Source organism: Haemaphysalis longicornis, unplaced genomic scaffold (assembly GCF_048455015.1).
Source record: "Haemaphysalis longicornis isolate Haplotype H1 unplaced genomic scaffold, Haemaphysalis longicornis Haplotype H1 scaffold_4, whole genome shotgun sequence".
Classification (NCBI taxonomy): domain Eukaryota; kingdom Metazoa; phylum Arthropoda; class Arachnida; order Ixodida; family Ixodidae; genus Haemaphysalis; species Haemaphysalis longicornis.
The window spans coordinates 7,554,901-7,574,724 of NW_027526361.1; the positions used below are offsets into that span (position 1 = coordinate 7,554,901).

The following is a 19,824-nucleotide window of genomic DNA, read 5'->3' on the forward strand; positions in this document are numbered from 1 at the left end:
GTGTAGTGCGGCGAACCGCGCACGCCGCCATGCGCTGGCGTCACGCGGAAGCTGTCTTCTGAACAGAAGAGAGCGTGATGGAAGACGGAACGGGATCCGAGCCACAGCCGCGCGTAACTGCGCTGTTGTTGCGAAGGTTAGGCCGCGTTCTTTTGGAGCCATTCCGCTTGAGCGGCCACGGGGGAGTTGTTTCCCATTAGCGCGCAGGTCGAGCCCTGCTTTCGATTTCGTTACGCGAATTCCCCGCGCAATTCGATGCAAAAATCTACAAAACTGTCCCTATCCACAGCTGTGCATCTCCCCGCCGATGTCAAACTCCGTCGGCTCCTTTCCACTTTCACTCACCCGCCGCGGTGGCTCAGTGGCTAAGGCGTTGCGCTGCTGAGCACGAGGTCGCGGGTTCGATTCCCGGCCGCGGCGGCCGCTTTTCTGATGGAGGCGAAAAGCAAAAACGCCCGTGTATACGAGATTTCGGCGCACGTTAAAGATCCCCAGGCGGTCAAAATTAATCCGGAGCCCTCCACTACGGCGCGCCTCATCGCCTGCGTTGCGTCGGCGCGTTAAACCCTACAATCAATCAATCAATTTTCACTTTCACTCACCCCTCCCTCTAAGAAAAGCTATAACAATCATAAATAAAGGCGGGACGGCAGTTTGAAAGCTCAAGTGATTCGGCTTATCGACGCAGTTCTGAAATTTCGCAGACGGACATCAGCGTATTCAGCTTCCCCCTTCCCTTTCGCGGTGGCGTCACCGCGCCCCAGTCGGCAGCCGATCGAGTCCGCGACGTGTCGTTCTGCTGAGACGCTGTTGCGGATAGGTACGAGGAGCGGACCCCTCACGAATGGAGACTGAGAACGCAAAAGAAGGAAAAAAGTAACAAAAACAAGAAACGAGGAAGGAACAAAGAGGTCTAAACAGGGAATTGATGCACAATTAGAAATTTAAAAAAAACTTCGAGATGGCGTCAGCGTTCTCTACACGATCGTCCGATTGTTTGTTCATTTTTGTTTCCCTTAAGGGCGCCAAATATGGCTGGTCGTCATATACTGAGAACAGATATCGACGCCGATTACGCTTAGTGTGTAACTTGCGACAAAAATAATCATCAGTACATTTAAAAACGATAGCCTTTCTTGGGATACATAAATTTGGCTACAAACGCATAAATTTTGGTCTGTCTGTATGTCTGTCTGTGACTCGATTCAACCAACCGGCCAAAGTGAAACTGATTCTGCGCAATAGTCTTATATACCAACAGCCAAGTCTGGTGGCGATCTTCATAGTTGTCAACATTGTTGAACAAGAACAAAACATTACGCAGATTTGAGGCAGAAAATTAACACATAAGTGATATTTACACTGTTCCTTTATTTAAAAATTCATGGATGCTCGGTTTTTGCGATATCAAATGACATACTACAACTACTGCAGAAAATATTCGACCGTTGTTTCTCGTGCCACTATAGCTCCTGGCGGAATTTGAAGAAATCAAACGGCAACAGTAGACAGTTTTAGTATAGCGGAAAGCACCTCTTTAGCGCGCTCCCTTTGCGTTAGCGGGCACGCTAACCGTCGCGTAACGAGACGCTACCCGTTTGGAATTGCGGCCCGCAAACGTTAACGCCACAGCTAAAACGCTATAATAGAGAGTTTTAGCTGACCGTTTTTCACGGTCCGCTCCGCTCTGATAGCAAGCGGGAGCGCTATTGCGCATGCGTGGCGCGCTTGGCAGCGAACGGCATTGGCTCCGGTTGCGCGAGTGTGCCGCCGATACCGGAGCGGACCGTCGAACACGGTTAGCTAAAACTCTCTACTAAAACTCGCTGGTAACGAAAGGTTCCACTAGAGAGGTTCCACGTTCCGCTTGGAATGCACGTGGAGCTGGGCATCGTGGTTCTATAAACATTGTAGTAGGGTGCCTCGAATCACGCGCGTCTCCGCCGTACGGCAGGGCTGGCATCGAGGCATTCACCGCCTGGAGCAGCGGAACGCGGTAAATTTAAATTGACTTGAGCAAAGCTCTAGCGTGCTATCTTGGGAGGAACGAGACGGGAGAGGAACAGCATAAGAGGTGGGCGGGAAAGAGAAGGGAGGCGTTTACACGCCAGGGGCGCCAGTCGACTATCGTCTTTAGTCGACATTTGCAGCGAAAGGAGTAGATACGCGGTCACAAAAATAATATTCAGCACTTTTTGTGTGATGATAGGCAAACTTACACACCTCGTTAATTACCACTTCTTTCGCCCCCACCTGTGCGTACGCCAGTCGGGGTAGTATTCAATATCAATCCTGATACGCATGAAAACGGTTATACGCTGAACTTACATCGGGCTGGATAAATGATTCGATCTGAGCGCGGAATACAGCGGAATCACCGTCTGCGAATAATAATAATAGCTGCTTGAGCCCACTCTCTGCCAGAATTTCAAGCATTTCACTTAATTACGTCAGTGGTGTGCTACATCCTTTCAAATGGATCTGTCGTAGTAACGTTTTACGCCGCCATCCGGTTTACACCGGAAACGGGACCATTGCGAAAAACCGCTTTTCTTTCTCTGTGACGGAACTATCAGGTACCACTGTATAAAACAGTACCATTACGTGCAACGATTGATGGGTAACGATATACAGGCTGACTGATTACGCCCACCGTCTTGTCCCGGCGATGCGAATGGCCACGACACTGTCCGTATGGTGACGTTTTCTAGCGCCTTTCTAACTCGGCCAACCAGGACGAACCCTATAGGCTCAGACTGACGACTCCGCAAGCAGGGCTGCCCTGCCTACAAGCGAAGGCCACGTACACCGGAGCCGCGGCGCATGATCAGCGCTCGACATAAAATTGCCGCTTGCGTTAAATCAAACAAGCAAAAACGTCGAGAGAGCTCTTGGTACTGTTACGCCTTGCCGGTTACAGCCATCATGTTGTAGATGCATACTATATTTGGGGTTGTTCGTTACAGGGTAAAAGCAGATTTTACCCTGTTTTCGCACCCCGAACACGTTTCACCCGAATAAGGTTAAGCCTGATTTCTCCCCGAACGGACATTTACGAAGTAGCGATCTGCAAAATACCTACAAGGAAGGGCGTCAGACAAGGAGACACACAGTCTCTCCAATGCTATTCGCAGCATTTTTACAAGACGCATTCAGAACATTGGATGGGGAACAGGTGGGTGTAAGGGTTAATGGAGAATACCTCAGTAACCTCAGATTTGCTGACGACGTTGTCTTGCTAAGTAACTCGGGAGACGAATTGCAAAGCATGCTCACCGCGCTGGACAAACAGAGTAGAACCGTGGGCCTGAAAATTAATATGCAGAAAATAATGTTCAATAGCCTTGTGAGAGCACAGCGGTTTGAGATAGGTGGCGAAGCAGTAGAAGTGGTAAGCGAATATGTCAACATAGGCCAAGTAGTGACCCTGGATCCCAACCATGAGGCAGAGATAATTAGAAGGATCAGAATGAGGTGGAGGGCATTCGGCAGACATTCTCAGATAATGAATGGCAGCCTACCATTGTCCCTGAAGAAGAATGTGTATGACAGCTGCATCTTACCGGTACTCACCCACGGGGCAGAAACTTGGAGGCTCACTAAAAGGGTTCAACTTAAGTTGAGGACGACTCAGCCATCAATGGAACGGAAGATGATAGGTGTAACATTAAGGGACAAGAAGATAGCGGAGTTGGTGGTCAGGGAACAAACGCGTGTTGAGGACATATTGTAGAAATTAAGAAGAAATAGGTGTGGGCAGGGCACGTAGTGTGAAGGCAAGATAACTGTTGGTCATTAAGGGCACCAGAGTGGATCCCTAGAGAAGGCAAGCTTGGAAGGGGGCGGCAAAAAGATGGACGATGAGATCAAGACGTTTGCGGGGATGAATTGGTCGCAGTTAGCACAGGACCAGCATAATTGGAGATCTATAGGAGAGGCCTTGAACTGCAGTGGGCGTAGATAGGATGATGGTGATTATTATTATTATTATTATTATTATTATTATTATTATTATTATATTATTATTGTATACGCTTGTATATTATTGTATATTGTATATTATTGTATACGTATTATTATTATTGTATGTAGTGTATACGCTATCTACGTTTTGTAGTGGTTTGTACGGTATACTTTGTAATATTCTAAAAGTTATTTTTTTTCTACTCTTTTATTTTATACGCTGTCAGAGTGTTCTTTCCTTTTTCCTTTCACTTTTTGTTTTCCTTTTTTTTTCACCTGTATCCATCTGTGTACCAGCACCAAGGCCTCACGGCTGTTCCTGGGCACAATAAATATACATGATTGATTGATTGATTGATTGATTGATTGATTGTCATTGCTTGCGTTCATTGTGTGTTTAGTCTATATTATCCAATGTGTCGTAGTGTTCTCTACATATACGTTGTTCATAATACACAGTGTAAAGGTTGCTTTACTTCTTTATTTTCTTATGTCGTCCACATACTTGTCAAAGTTCTGTTTCACTTGTTATGCCCTTTTATCTGCTGCATTTATATTGACGTGTCTTGTCTTCCTTTGCCCTGCAATCGTTTGAACATGTTTCCCTCTGTGCGCCAGTACTAAGGCCTCAAGACCGTTCCTGAGCACAATAAATAAACACGATTGATTGATTGATTGATTGATTGATTGATTGATTGATTGATTGATTGATTGATTGATTGATTGATTGATTGATTGATTGATTGATTGATTGATTGATTGATTGATTGATTGATTGATTGATTGATTGATTGTGATCTGCACAATCGTGTGCGGACGGTCCGCCGTTCTCAACCAGTACTTGCTGGAAGCAACCCCCCACAAGAACAGCTTTCAAACTCATTAAGTATTGGCATGACACTGCCGCTCTCTACCCCAGGCTAGCAAATGTTTTGCCTCGCTAGTGCAAGCTGTGATGTCGAGAGAACTTTCTCCCAGCTGAGATACGTTCAACGATCGTATCTGCAACGAAAGGAGCAGATACGCGGTCATTTTTGTGGATTTTCATTGACACTTGCGGTGTATGCACATAGGCATCCGATATTATTCATCGGGTTACACCTGTGTGTGTAACGCACGCGAGGAGCGATTGTCCGCCGTCTTTGGCGAGCGCCTGCAGGGCAGTCAACTGTTCCGCTGTTTCGACAGTACGTCCCCGGCGCATACGAATGTGAGCCGAGACGTCCTCCTGCGGAACAACTGAAGGCTGCGAGGTGCCATGGCACTCTGGAATACATCGACGTCGTACCCCAGGCTAGCAAATGTTTCACTGAAGTTGTTTTGCCTCGCTAGTGCAAGCTGTGGTGTCGAGAGAACTTTCTCCCAGCTGAGATACGTTCAACGATCGGGCTGCTCTCGAATGGAGAGCGACATGTTGCACACGCATGCAATAACGTAAGTATACATGTATGTGTAAAAAAATGGATGACCAGGTTTTTGTGAATAAAATGTTCCATTTATTAGAAGTTCTCAATGCTCTGTACTGTCATCATTACTGATCTATTTCCAAACAAACGCCAAATTCCGGAGATTATTTGCTGGAAACCCTAATATCCCCCCGATCACCACCTTCAAACAAACACCAGTTTTAATGCGTTAGAGTTAAGAAGCTCTTGATACCTACTGATAAAATGAACTGAGTGTACTACTTAGTAGATCTGAAGATTTAAACCGAACAAACCCGTATTTCAGAATGGTTTTACAAAAAGACAATATTTCTCTCCAATTATATTTGAAAATATCACCCAATTTTTCACCACCGCTCCCATATTTAAAAAAAATATATATAAAACCCGAAAACGAGCAACCCTCACTATATTCTGGCGCGAAAAAAAAAGAACACCAAGATGTAAATGTTTACGAGGCTAAAGCGGTTCAAAAGCAGATTCCTTGTTCCTTTTTTTTCTTCTTAACATTGTCCCTATTTACGCCATGTCATGCACCGATTAATTTTTTCACGCAACAATTTATTCCGTTTATTTTTTCCTTTGCCGTCCGTGTCACGCAAGCTACCCCAGGCAGAAGTAGAACCGTTTTTACAGCGCACGACGTCGATGTATTCCAGAGTGCCATGGCACCGCACAGCCTTCAGTTGTTCCGCAGGAGGACGTCTCGTCTCGCATTCGTATGCGCCGGGGACGTACTGTCTTAACAACGGAACAGTTGACTGCCCTCCAGGCGCTCGCCAAAGACGGCGGACAATCGCTCCTCGCGTGCGTCACACACACAGGTGTAACCCGATGAATAATATCGGATGCCTATGTGCATACACCGCAAGTGTCAATGACAACCACAAAAATGACCGCGTATCTACTCCTTTCGCTGCAAATGTCGACGAAAGACGATAGTCGACTGGCGCCACTGCCATGTAAACGCTTTCCTTCGCTTTCCCGCTCACCTCTCATGCTGTTGCTCTCCCGCCTCGTTCTCCCAAGATAACACGCTAGATGTTTGCTCAAGTCAATTTAAATTTACCGCGTTCCGCTGCTCCAGGCGGTGAATGCCTCGATGCCAGCGCTGGCGTACGGCGGAGACGCGCGTGATTCGAGGCACCCTACTACAATGTTTATAGTCCACGATGCCCAACTGCACGTGCACTCCAAGCGGAACGTGGAACCTTTCGTTACCAGCGAGTTTTAGTATAGCGTTTTAGCTGTGGCGTTAACGTTTGCGGGCCGCAATCGCAGAAGGATAGCGTCTCGTTACGCGATGGTTAGCGTGCCCGCTAACGCTATGGGTGCGCTAAAGTGGTGCTTTCCGCTATACTAAGACTGTCTACTGTTGCCGTTTGATTTCTTCAAATTCCGCCAGGAGCTATAGTGGCACGAGAAACAACAGGCGAATATTTTCTGCAGTAGGTGTAGTATTTCATTTTATATCGCAAAAACCGACAATCCATGAATTTTCGAATAAAGGAACAGTGTAAATATCACTTACGTGTTAATTTTCTGCCTCAAATCTGCGTAATGTTTTGTTCTTGTTCAACAATTTTGACAAGTATGAAGATCGCCACCGGACTTAGACGTTTAGATTTGGCTGTTGGTATATAAGACTATTGCGCAGAATCAGTTTCACTTTGGCCGGTTGGCTGAATTGAGTCACAGACAGACATACAGACAGACAGACATACATACAGACCCAAGTAGTCCTGTTAAAAATTAATAGGACACCAAAGCACTTCTTATGATGTATAGTGATTGCGAAAACACGAACGCCCAGTTACAGAACGCGCACGTGTCATCTCATTATTATCATCACCCCTTGATTTTGGTGTCTTTTTTTTTCTTCCGGTTACTATGACTTGACTCAGCAGGCACCCACATACGCGTCGCCAAGCGAAGATGACATTCAGCGGTAACATGTTCTGCTACTCGCCCAATGCTAATGGCGTAATTCGCATGCTCGTGCGATGTGCATCCCGTGGCAGGCCGCACCCTGTGCGTATCACACGTTTTTGTGGTTCCAGGGAAAGTAAAGGAAAGCAAGTGCGCTGGTTGACACCACTGAGCTCGGCGCAGCTGCCGTGCACAGGTCACCCCCCGACACTCCGTGGGCAGCCCGGACGGGAAAGGCACCCGTAAAAACGTCGCGCCTGGAGCCCTTCGAGAGAAAAGCCTCTTGCGAGCCTTTGAGAACACGGCCGTATTTCATGTGCCTGAGGGATTGATTGCTATTGGTTTCCCCTTTGTAGCGGGGTGATGACATGTCATCTTACCAAAAAGGACCAATATACTCATGTTTTACACTCTTGGTTTAATACTAGCGCTGCTTAGGGCAGGCACAAAAGCTTATTAGGCACAAAATACTTTTTTCCCCTGTTACAGGTGGTAACTGTCTTAGGCAATATTCCCCTCTCTGTTTTTCGTCCACCAGCATTCTAATCTTCTTTTCGTCCCCTCGACAGCCTTGAAGTTAACTTCCTCTGTGATACCCTTACATCCTAGGGCTTCTGGAAGCCCAATATTCCCTTCATGTAGATTTGGATGGATATCCTCACATTCTAACATATATGTGCCCCATAGTTTCTGTTTCTTTTCCGCAGACCACGCATACCCATCATTTTGTGAATACTTCCCCACAAAACTCTTGGTTCGCAGGGAACCTGCTTTAGCCTCAAAAAGCAAAGCACAGCCCTGGGAATTATCGTAGAAATTTTCCTTTCTGATGTTCAATTTCTCAGACTAGCTGTACATCTCTAACGACGTTTTAGCTTCCATTTCTTCCCTCCATTTATTCGTTTCAATCTGCCTTGCCTCTTTTTTGGTTACTTTGGCTGTTTTGGATTCTCCACTGTTCTTTCCGTATTTCATCGTTAGCCTTCTAGTCTTTCTTAACCACTGCGTGTCCACGCCTTTCAAGTATAGGTACCTAAAAACCTTAGCTGCCCACCTTCGTTGATCCATTGCCCTCAACCTCATCTCAAAGCATATTTTACTCTGTGCTTCTCTAACTAACAAACGACGCCCAGCCCATATCTCCCTGAACTGCTTCGTTGGTAGTTTTTCCATGCGCGCCTAAGGCCAAACGTCCTACCGTTCTCTGGTTTACTTCAAGGCCTGGTAGAACGTCTGCTTCACCCCCCCCCCCCCCCCTTTGTCCCACCGCCTCATTTGTTGTACAGTGTGTTAAATGCCCGGATTGCTTGGAAACTGATTGGGCAATTTTTTGTTTCTTTAGGGTAGCGCTGTTACCACTATAGTCGCTGCGCCCTGATATGCTATGCGATTTATAATAAATTCTCCTTTCACACAACCATATTTGTGTGCCATGGACGCCGGATTTTCAATCAGCATAGTTAACTAATGCTTTCGAATTGAAAAAATTGCAAACACTCGCAAGTGAAACGTCTCGGATAGCTGCCCTCGGGCTATTCTGTCGGGCTATTCCGACTGTTACGAGCTATTCGGCTGTCCTGACGGAGGCAAAAAACGAAAACGCCCGTGCGTAGAGATTTTGGCCCACTTTGAAGATGCCCAAGGGGTCGAAAGTTGATCCGCAGCCCTCCACTACGGCGTACCTCATAGCTCCCGTGTTTACCTTGCGTGGGTATAAAACCCCCAAATTTTTCATTTGACTTTCACAGGGTAACCACTTCTTGCCTAAAGTAATCACAACAATGTTGCTGACAATAAACGAATTCAGTTGATTGATTCATTTATTGGCATCCAGCTATCAGTTTAATAAATGAAGCTAGAAAATCTGCACTGGTATAGATGCGGAAGCTTTATGCCCCATGAAAGACCCACTGAGGGCTCGAAGTTTCTTTTGCGAATCGAAAGCTAAGTGATATGGGTGAGATTCGTCGCGTAAAATTGGCAGCACGAAAGTCGGAGACCAGGAGACAGGCCTGGACCAGCTGAGTCGCGTTCGTCCTCTGCCTTAGTCTGTTAAAAGCCAGATTTGTTGCTGGGATTCCACAGGTATGAAATCCGACGTCGTGGCCAAGAGGTGTCGTTGGGCCTCGGAATCGTACCGCGGGCCTCCGGAACGCTAGAGAGGCATGCATCCCCGACGCCGCGGTGGCTGGGACTGACTGCAGTTACACCGAGTGAATGCGTTGTGGCCTTCGGCTTAGAAATGTGTATGGAGACATGTGCTGAGCCCTACAGGGGTAACTGGAGCATTGCGATGTCACGGAAGTTAGGCGAGCACCGGAGCACGCTTCTGCTGATAACGTATGCATGAGCAGGGCCAACAAAGGCGATTCACCAAGCCCCTCAGCCATCGGGAAGGAGAGATATAAGGAGACGCAAGGGAAGCGGGGCGATGACTATGGAAGAAGCCAATCGCACCTCCGGACACGTGCCGTACACGCCGGTACGGAGAACGTGTCACTACTGCAGGCACCACGTCACAGCTCTACATAACACGAGCACGCTTTTCTCCAACGGGGCACTTCGAATTTTAAGTGCAATGCACTTCTTAAGCGACCCTGAACCTGCGTCCACCGGCGATGTCCGCATCACATACCCACGTGGGGGATTGGCCAGGAATCTCCTCGTCTTCCTTGGCAACGGGGGGAGATGGGCGCGCGCTGCCTGGCCACTGACATGGCACATACCCACGTGGGGGATTGGCCAGGAATCGGGCGTGAGAAGGGCTAATGCACCCGCTTAAAGGAGTACTGACAAGAAATTTCAAAGCTGAGATCCGCTCTAGCAATCAAGTACAACGACAACACAAATAGGTGTCTGTGAATAAATGCATCTTTCTTTCTTTGTAGTTGCGTGTGTGTGTGATATCTCTTTCGCGAACATTACCGAACCGCGCAAATTCAACTCGTGCATTCGCACTTTCACATTCTTCCCCTCGGGGAAATGCGGGGAATTTTTATCGTATGGTGCCCACGGCGATGCACTCTGAACTGTCTGGCCCAACAGCAGCTTCAGAACGTGGTCACCCACGGCGATTCGGCGCTGAAGAGCATCGGGAGCGGCGAAGAGCGGGCAGAAGGGCCCCATATCCTTTCGGCAATAGAACACTTTCGCGTTCACTACATCAGAGCAGTACTTAGCAGTCCTAGAATTTATTTTAAAGCGGATAGGTTTTTTGATTAGCGTGGCCTGCAGCTGTCTTCGTCTGACCGAATGACGTCACTCAGAGACGAGGGAGAGCGCCGAGGGGAAGGGACCACTAGAGAGCGGAGTCACACCGTCCGGAGAATTCAGAGGAGCAAGTCAGGTAACGTGGTTCAGTGCCCACTGGTGGGGAACTATTGCATGAACTCTAAGTGTGCAGCATTGGCAGTGTTCGTTTTGCTCCAGGGAGAATTGCGTTGCGTTGTCCGCTGTAGAAAATGAACAGTTTTCGGAAATCCCCCCCTCCCCTCATTGTGTGCCACTCACCACAGATTTGAAAAATATATATATATATATATATATGGACACCATTCTGCCCTGCAAAAGTGTATGTGCAGCAATGCTGTTGTGAACCACTACGAATGGCGATGGAGGACGGTATGAAATGTTTCCCGTCGTCTCGGCGGGCTTGTCGCTTGCGCTCGACTAGTGCCACTAGATAAGAATACAGCGTATCGGCACTCTTTTCTCCTATTGTTCCGTGCCGCCGCCGTGATCATTAATCAGTTCGCATTACGTGACGTTTGTTTATACTGCGACGGTACATGGGCGCCGCCATTTTGTTGTTTATGCGTTTTAGTCAACTATGGTAGGCTTAGCTTGTCCTCCCTAGGGTGCCTGGATGCGTCCAGGCACCGTAGTCCTCCCTGCTCTGCGGCTGCGCGCGACTGACGTCGCTCCGAATGCGAACCAAAGATAACGCGTGTAACGGCATTTCAGCAGCAGATGCCGTCCAAAGATGCCGTTTTGCCGCACCCTCGGTAGTGTCGTTAACAAACGACCCGGTCGAAGTAAACGGCTATGCAGTAGATGCAGCCATCTCGCAACACTGAAGAATGACGAAATGGCCGCTGTTGCCGGCTTGCGTGCTTCAGTGGCGGTACTCTAATACCTTATCTAATAACACTACGCTCGGCTTCTCTGGCGGCAAATGCTGGGGCCTGCCCAGCCTGACGCATGCGCTCGGCGTCTTATGCCTTGGTGCCTTGGAGGTTTTGCCCACGGAGATCGTTTTTGCCCACGGCAATGAAACCGTGCGGGGCAGAAGTATACAGCTTTGCTGTAAAGAAATCGCTGTCATTCACGCGACCTCGCGATTGTCTCGTCAAAGTATTTGCTTTTACTTGTCAAAAAACGTTACACCACAGAGTCAGGCATGCCTGGCCAAAAAACATTCAAGTAGGATATCGTTGTTGTCTCGCTGGTTATACGTGCGTTTTATTTCAGCAATCCCCAGACTATCACAGATAACCCATGAAAAGGAAGTTGTTCGTTTACTTGGATACTCATCTTTGGTGGTTTCTGCAAGGATTTTTGTGCGTGTAACTGTTCTTCTCCCGCTGATACAAGCAACGGTAGGAGGAGAAAGGAACCATTCATTACCCAAATTATTTCCTCGAACCAAACTAGCAACCAGCTGTAGATTATGCTGTCCCTCAAAACTGCACTCGGTGATTTAGAGAGTATAGCCAAGCGTATAAATCAGTTAAGGCAGTGGTGGATCCAGAAGTCGCCCCGCATGCTTGGCACTAACAAGCCCAATGTTATATAAACGTTGATCAAGCCTAGTGTGTGTCGTCCCCGCCTCTAACTGTGACCATGCTCCATGCTAACAGGCGTCGCCTTCGAAGCGCCCACGGGTCACTCTGGATCCGGTTCTGGTTGACAACCAGGGTAGCGAAGAGGGCGCTCTGGCTAACAACTGATCATGGTCACTGCGGCTAAGCAAGAAATTAGCAGGCACGCGTGCGTACTTGAAAAAGTAAAAGAAAAAAATCTTGGCATATGATTCCGCGTCCAATGCAAATGAATGAGGAAGGCACATCGCAAAACAACTTTGAGGTGGAAAAGTTGGGAGCTATTTAAGAGATGCGCGGGTAGAATGACTAACGCAAAAACCCACTCGGGTGTTCATTCCCTCAAGACGTCCTCCGCCAACCTCGCCCGCGACCTGGTAGAGCGGCGCGGTGCCTCCTTCCGCCGTAAGAAGCAGCGTAGACAAAACAATCGGGCCATAAAATGTAGTACTATATGGTCACTGCAGGATGGCGTCACAAGCGGGCGCTGCGTATAAATGGCGCGCGCGGGAAGGTGCTGTGGAGAGAGGTGCGCAGCATCGCCCGCGGCGTTTCACGTGGCTCCTCGCTCGCTCGGCGTTCATGAAAACTCAGCGCTCATTGCGTCCTCAATTGGCGCGCTGCCCTATTCGATCGCCTGGCAGCAGCACGCGCCTGGCGGGCTGCTCGATCAATGAAGAAGGATGTTGTCAATTAACGGAAACATGGCGCCGAGTTGAATGCGTGCAGCGGCCTTCCTTTGTTCCGTCTCATTCGCTCACCGTGCGCAGATCTTACGCGCCGTTTCCTATTTAGCGCCCTTCACCAATCTCTGCCGGCGCGTCAAGTGGGCGATCCCATCTCTCCAGAACAGCGGGAAATAGAGACAAGCGTAATCGCAATCGCAATCCTTATCTGCACGAGGAAACAGGGGGAGAGGAAAGTGGAGTGAAAAGTCTGCGAGGCTGGCAAGAAGGACGGGAAAACCGTGCACGCAGTTCCCGCCAGTCAACCGCCCATAGACGAGTCATGAAACGGGATCAGGTCACAGGTGCTTTTGACGCAGGCGCGAGCTACAACTGTTTTTTGTGTTCTATGTGCGCCAGAGGAGTGTCCGCGTCGAGCTGTATAATGCTCTACAGCGATCTGAAAGTTTCGCCTCCCATACACAAAGCGCGAAGCAAAAAGAGCGTGCATGAGATTGGCGTAACTGCTCACCAACTTCGCTACTAACCGCCCCCGCCCAGTAATGCGCAATCAAGTTCCCGGCCGGGGCGCGCTGCACGGATTAAAGAGCAGACAAAAGGCGATTCAATTCTGATTGAAATATTTGTCTATAAAGATTGATTGATTGATTGATTGATTGATTGATTGATTGATTGATTGATTGATTGATTGATTGATTGATTGATTGAGTGAGTGAGTGAGTGAGTGAGTGAGTGAGTGAGTGAGTGAGTGAGTGAGTGAGTGAGTGAGTGAGTGATCGATCCATCGATCGATCGATCGATCGATCTACGCCCAAGTGGAACTGTTCGCCCCGGAGATCGAAATTTTTGGAGGACTATATACCATAGCGTAGGGGCTCACTAAGGCTGAATTTTTGGGAAGTTCTGAATTCTGTTTTCCAAATTTTTCAAATTTCTGCTAATCTCGCAGGCCTGTCCAGATACCGAACTGGTTTTTACTGATATATTGTAAGGTGGCGGACGATGGCACGAACCATGTAGCGATGAAGCGAGATATTTACATAATGCTACGAACTATTTACATGCAGCCATAACTGAGCCCGATCTGGCTGCGCACCGCACGCGGCTTCTTCCACACAGCATCGCTGTTGGTGGGGGGCCATGGCGCCACGGGCACGGGGATTGTCCGCCACGTCCTGTGACAATATGTAGACGATACAGATGTCTAACACAGTTTCTGCATGCAGGGCTTCTCCCTAACCAACACCGATGGGACGAATATTGATTTGGGGATAAATTATGCATTCCTCATTACCGTCCGTTCCAATTTACGGCAGATTTAGCCAATATCCAATTTATTTTTGCATTCCAGTGTTACCCGTAAACATGCTTGGAAAACAAATTTAAGGATTTTGTCCCAACAACCTGCAAATTGGCGAGCGGAATTTCGAACTTACACTGCAACCAAGTGAAAAAGGCTAAGAGATCAACGCACAGCGCAAAACGTTGGGTGTCGCCCCTAGATATTCAAATTAGACACCTGGATCTAGAGACTCAAAATTTCGGGAACACATTCTGACCATGGCACAGAAGCTCAACTTATTTAAATTGCAACCCCAAACTTGGAAAAAAAGGTTGAAATGGTTCTTTCTACCTGATGATCTTGCAGGCCGTTCGGGCATAAAACTGGTTTTCGCTCGTATATGTAGCGCTTACCAACGTAAACCCGCTAATTTCGGTGCTTGTTCTAAACAGCTAATGTGGCAAGTCGAGGTGTGAGACCAATTCACGCGTTTTGGCGGATTCCTCGGTATGTGTTCGATGCGCTGGTGTATTGGCACACCCGGCCATCGCCGGGGGTTGTCTGGTAGGTAAGAATAAATAGAGTTGGGGTCTGCTTTACATGCAGTGTGGAGCGCGACACAGGTGACGGTGTGGCATCCGTGGGACGGTGAGGGAAGCATGGGGACTCGCAATGCTTGGTGGAGAGGTATAACAAGGAGAGGAATGGATTCGGCAGGGGCACGGGTCCTGCACCGGGGCACCCATTCAGTGCTTATGACAGTGACGATGGCCAACCTGGGAAAGGGCACCAGCGATCACACCTGGCCGAGGTGGAAAGAGCGGCTGGTCCCGCCATAGAGCTTTATACTAAGATATACCAGAGGGAAATCTGGCGCCACTGTCTGGGGGAGCAGCGCTTCGGAGAGCGTTCCGGCATGTACCGGGCAGGCACGTTGCACTTGTCCTTGACATGGCTTATTAACAGGCTGAAAAGTTGGCTCTGGCTGCGAAAAAGCAACAGTATTGCTGCAGAAGGTTCATCAAAATTGTTTTGTTTTTATAAAATTGAATCTTCAAAAAACATTAATTCGTCAGTGATTATGTAGTGATTATCAGGCACGATGAACAAGAAAAAAATGTTACCCTTTTTTGTTGATTTTGGCTTCGAGACAAAAAAAGACGCCATACGGCTAGCTAAGCCAAGTAGGCGAGGAACGTCCCTAGCGGCAATGGCGCCTGTTGCGAATTGTACAGAAAGAAGATCAGGCTCCTGGAACATAGCGCACCCGTATCATGATCATTGTACATTATTATGTCATCGCCATCAAATGGGTTCGATCGCGGGTGTCACTGCTGCTCCGCTACCTGCAGCGGCTCAACCGCAACGAGGTGGTCGCTCCGCAACAGCGCCGCCCTCGGCGGCCCGCGACTGCAGCGACAGATTTCCCTCTAGTATACATTAGTACGAAACTCTATGGGTCCTGCAGCCAAACCGACAGGTCTTCTGGCTGAGCTTGGCACGATACGTCACCGGATCCCTTAGGCAGACTGGCAGCCAGGGTTGCCACTGGTGGCGACTTTTCGCCAAATTGGCGACTTTGAGAGGCCCGTGGCGACCGAAAATCACAAATGGCGACATGGCGATTATATGGCGAATTTCGGCTTGGGACTCTCGCTCCCCCACTTCTCTTTCTCCGTCCGTCCCGACGGCTCTGAACCAACGCCACCTACAGGAAATTCTTTCCAGTCTAGGTGGCGTTGCTCTGCCTAGTCGGTGTTGCTTTGACACGGCCGCAATACCTCTGCGCGTGATGCGGTCATGCGGTGTTCGAAAGTTTCAGTCGTCTCTGTTCAGTGTCTTATTTCGCCCGAGGCGTGGGCATGGCGAGGCGGCGGCGTGAGGGTTGGCATCGGGGGTCAGAAAGCGGGATCGTAATGTCGATCGTAATTATGGACTTCCGAAGAAAGTCGCGACCCAAAATCACGGGGACACTCTGGCTTGGCAGGCGGATAAAACGACATCGACTCCTCCGCCCGTATCATCGAACTGTCAACCTTGCTGCGGCGCCGGCACGCGCCACACCGCTGGCAAGGCTGAACACAGCTCGGCACTCCCTGAGGCGAACAGAACGCTGTTGCAAGACGTACAACATTTCGTCTCCGAACAAAGCGCTATCTCTCGTGTCCAATAAAGCCGGGATTCTCGGCCCGCAATGATGACACTGATGAACGGAGCAGGCCCTCCGACGGGGTAACCCGGGCGGCTTAGGGAGGGCCGAACGGGCTTTCCCATGCTTTCCCGCTCGGCCGGCACCTGCGTTTCCCAACTGCGCCGGCGGCTGGGAGCAGTTGCGCTTGATGTGGCCCTCTTTTCTGCAACGAAAACAGCGCAGCCCACCACGGGTATTCCCGCGATTGGCATGCCTTGGAGTGTCTCCGCCTGCCGCCGGACCTGGGAGTTCAGGGCAATTGTTGCAGGCTTTTTCCTGGCATTGGCCGTGTGGCGTCCGTAAGTGTATGGGTCCAAAGCTCGTTCGCTAATTTCCAACAGACCTTTGTCTTCCGCTCCGACTGCGTGGCCGGCGTCCGGCAGGTGGCGAGAAAAAGAGGAAGCTCCCTTCCACGCGCAGCGGGGCTCAAGAGCCTCGCTTGCCGGAGGAAGAGGGCGTTACGCTCGGGAAGCGAGTATGTGGCCCCCTATCCGCTTCGCCTCAGCGGCTCGCTCCTCCAGGTCGCGGAACCGAGCGCCGCGCAGGTACGCCGCAAAAGTGGGTTGCGCCTGCCTGATAACCCTCTCGACGCATTCATCGTTCGGGGCTGTCGGTTCGGCGATTTGATATAGCTTCTCCATACTCCGCACAAACACTAGGAGGGATTCCTAGGGAGCTTGTGTGCGCAGCTCCAGTTCACGCCGCGTCCTCCGATGGCAGTCCACTGGAAGAAATTAGCGACGGATTGCCGCCTTGAGTTCAGTGAACGTGGCGGATCGGTGACCGGCAACCTGGTACCACTGCGCTGCTCGCTTGATAAGCACGACTGGCACGACACGAGCGAGCATATCGCTGTCGCTGAGTCCCATGGCTGTCTGGTAGTGCGTGAGAGCCTCAGCGAAGTTGGTCACGCTGATGGTATCCTCGTAACCGCGGTAAACTGGTATTTCCAGCCTCACCAGTAGCCTTGACAGCTTCGGTGCCTCCAGGGAAACCTTTAGAGCGCCTGAAAGGGACTCGATCAAGCTACTGGCTTGCTGCAACAACGAGGTTGCATCTAGGAGAGCATCTCCGTTAGGAACGACTGCGTGCGCGGCGAGGGGTCCGCGGCGGGGCGAGAAAATTCTCGCTGGTCGTTCGGTGGCTCGGCGGCCGGATTGTCCGGAGATTTCGTGCGCCCAGCCCGCTGGTGTTGGCGAGTGGCGCTTACCGAGCCTCCACTGCCCCCGCGTAGGCTACGACACCGTACATGGTCTACTGCCGCGTTGCTCCCGAAAACGGGTGGCCTGTGTGACAAGAAGGCCTCTCTAGTGCGACCCAGGCCTTCAGCGGTGACGTAGCCGGTGTGAAACGGCGAGGGGTCACCGCGCGCCCCGAGAGTGGCGAGTACGGGGCGCACAAGAGTACGGAGAGCTCCCGCTCGAGCCTCGAAGAGCAGCGCGCTCCCTAAGCTGTGGTTGTGCTGGTTGTGCCACAGTCTCACAGAACAGGGAGGATTGCTGCACCGCGGCCGCGGCCGCCTGCGAGCAAACCGCCGCCAAAGTGGGCTTTTCCCGCCAAAGTGATGATGATGATGATGATCAAAGGCCTCCCCTTTGAATCGGCGTAACGGCATGCGCCATCTAGCCTATCTTAGTAACTTAAATTTAGTTAACCCTCAACTCAGATTTCTTTTTAATTCTGCCCTGCCGCTACCCCTGCTTGGGATGACACTTTATCGACTTCTCTGCTTTTTTTCCACCAATACTACAGCCGCTGCTTACTCCAGAGTGGGCTTTTCCGGCGGCGCCGGCTAACGGCTAGTCGAAGAACCAGGCATTATGAAGGGTACCATACGACTGGCATTGAAAAACATCAATACAATATAAGTGTTTTGAACGTTGCTGATTTTTATGGGGTTATACAAAATTGGGAGCTTTTATTTTTAGGCGTTGCCGTAGACATCTAGTGTGGCGACACTGTTGGCGAATTCTAAAGCAAAAATGGCGACTTTCGGCGACTTTTTGCTGGCCGTCTGGCGATACTGACCCAAAACTCAGTGGCAACCCTGCTGGCAGCGCTGGGCACTAGATAAGCGCGCGAGGCGTTAAGTAGTCCGCTCTAGAGTTCCTGTATATCGCGTAGCGCAAGAGTTGCGCGTCTGACTACCACATGCCGCGGGTTCCAGTTCGACAGAAAGCCCGCTTTCAGTGCTGCCCACAGTCAGTTGCTCTACTCAACTGGGCATCGGCGGTTGTGGAAGCGGCGGCAGCGGCGGCCGCTCATGTGATAAGCGGTCCAATATGGTGCGCCAGCTTTTGTCCCCGCTACTCCTCGCCACTCCTCCTCGCCGCTGCCACTGGCGCGGCGGCCCGGCGGCAGCTTTATCCAAGGAGGTTGTATATTGGCTTTATCACGCGAGAAGGGTGGCTTTCCCGCACGACCTGGAACTCAAGATGGCGGATGGACGCGCAACTCTGCTCCCCTAGGGAAGCTATATACAGGAACTCTAGTCCGCTCTGCACAGTCACGCTACCTGGTGCGAGTCTTCACGTAATGATGATTCAGAGCTCTTCATTCCAGGCACGGCCAATCACTTCATGCCGATCAGTAAGCCACGTCATGGCCATTGTCACATTTTCTGTTCATCAGCGTGGCACCGTGGTCACCCATTTTTGTTGTTGTCGTTTTTTTCGTGGCTTCCCCAGGGGCTGTAATTCTCGAAACGCGCAGAATGTCGGTTCCTTTAAATGCGAGCTCGGTTGGGTATGATTCCGCAATTACAGTTTGTGGCAGTAAACTATTGGCGCAGAATTTCATGGTTACGACTAGAGGTATACAGCCCGTTACTCTGCGACACCTGCCGGTGGCGGGAATAAGACTAAAATCTCGACGCAAATTTTTAATACATTGACCTGCATAACCCCATCCGTCTGTAATAACAGAATAGACGCTTGAGGTTAATTATTCAAGAGCATTCTATCTGAAAAAAAAAAACGCACCAACTGCATGTACGTGACACGTTTCAAATAAGTAACAGGTCATTATTCTTCCGTTGTAGCACAAAATAAAAATAAAAAAAAACAGATGGAATGTTTTGAGGAAAGTTTGCTGTAATATTGTTGAATTTCCACGTGGGGGCCATTATTTGATACCAACGGCGGGAAAATGTGGAATTTTGATGTAAATATCGCGGACGCATTCCCGTCAGGCACTGGCGGTGCCACGTACGCAACCAGATCGCTTCGAGACGGTGCGTCGCCCGATAATTCAGAAGAAAGCAGCACCATCATCAAATTCCTCAATGTAGGCCAAAGCGATGGAAGCCCCATTAAGTATTCATGGAGAACACCGTAAGATGAAACGACATCGAAATTCGCAACAATGAAAGACCACCCTTGGTATACACTTAATTTAAGACTGGGATTTGAAGACGAGCATGGTGGTACCGGCGCTAACGTTTCGAATGCTGTACCGTGCTCAAAATGAGATGTGTGTACGCGCGCACACGCACGAACGCACGAACACA

General features: G+C 49.7%; 2 protein-coding genes across 4 annotated transcripts in view; both read right to left on the reverse strand.

Moving 5' to 3' along the window:
• LOC144178197 (alpha-tocopherol transfer protein-like) overlaps nt 1–19,824 on the reverse strand; it is a 365,130-nt gene that overhangs the window by 289,456 nt on the left and 55,850 nt on the right. The gene's annotated exons all lie outside the window — the stretch shown is intronic.
• Nucleotides 1–19,824, reverse strand: part of LOC144178195 (uncharacterized) — a 132,858-nt gene that overhangs the window by 65,133 nt on the left and 47,901 nt on the right. The window contains exon 1 of one of the 2 annotated variants that reach the window (XM_077705838.1): nt 1–9. This exon is cut by the window's left edge and continues 493 nt beyond it. The exons of the other annotated variant lie outside the window; for it this stretch is intronic. The gene's annotated coding sequence lies outside the window, so the exon portion shown is untranslated. Of the gene's footprint in view, nt 10–19,824 lie in introns of those variants that run through there. 2 annotated transcript variants of the gene reach the window in all.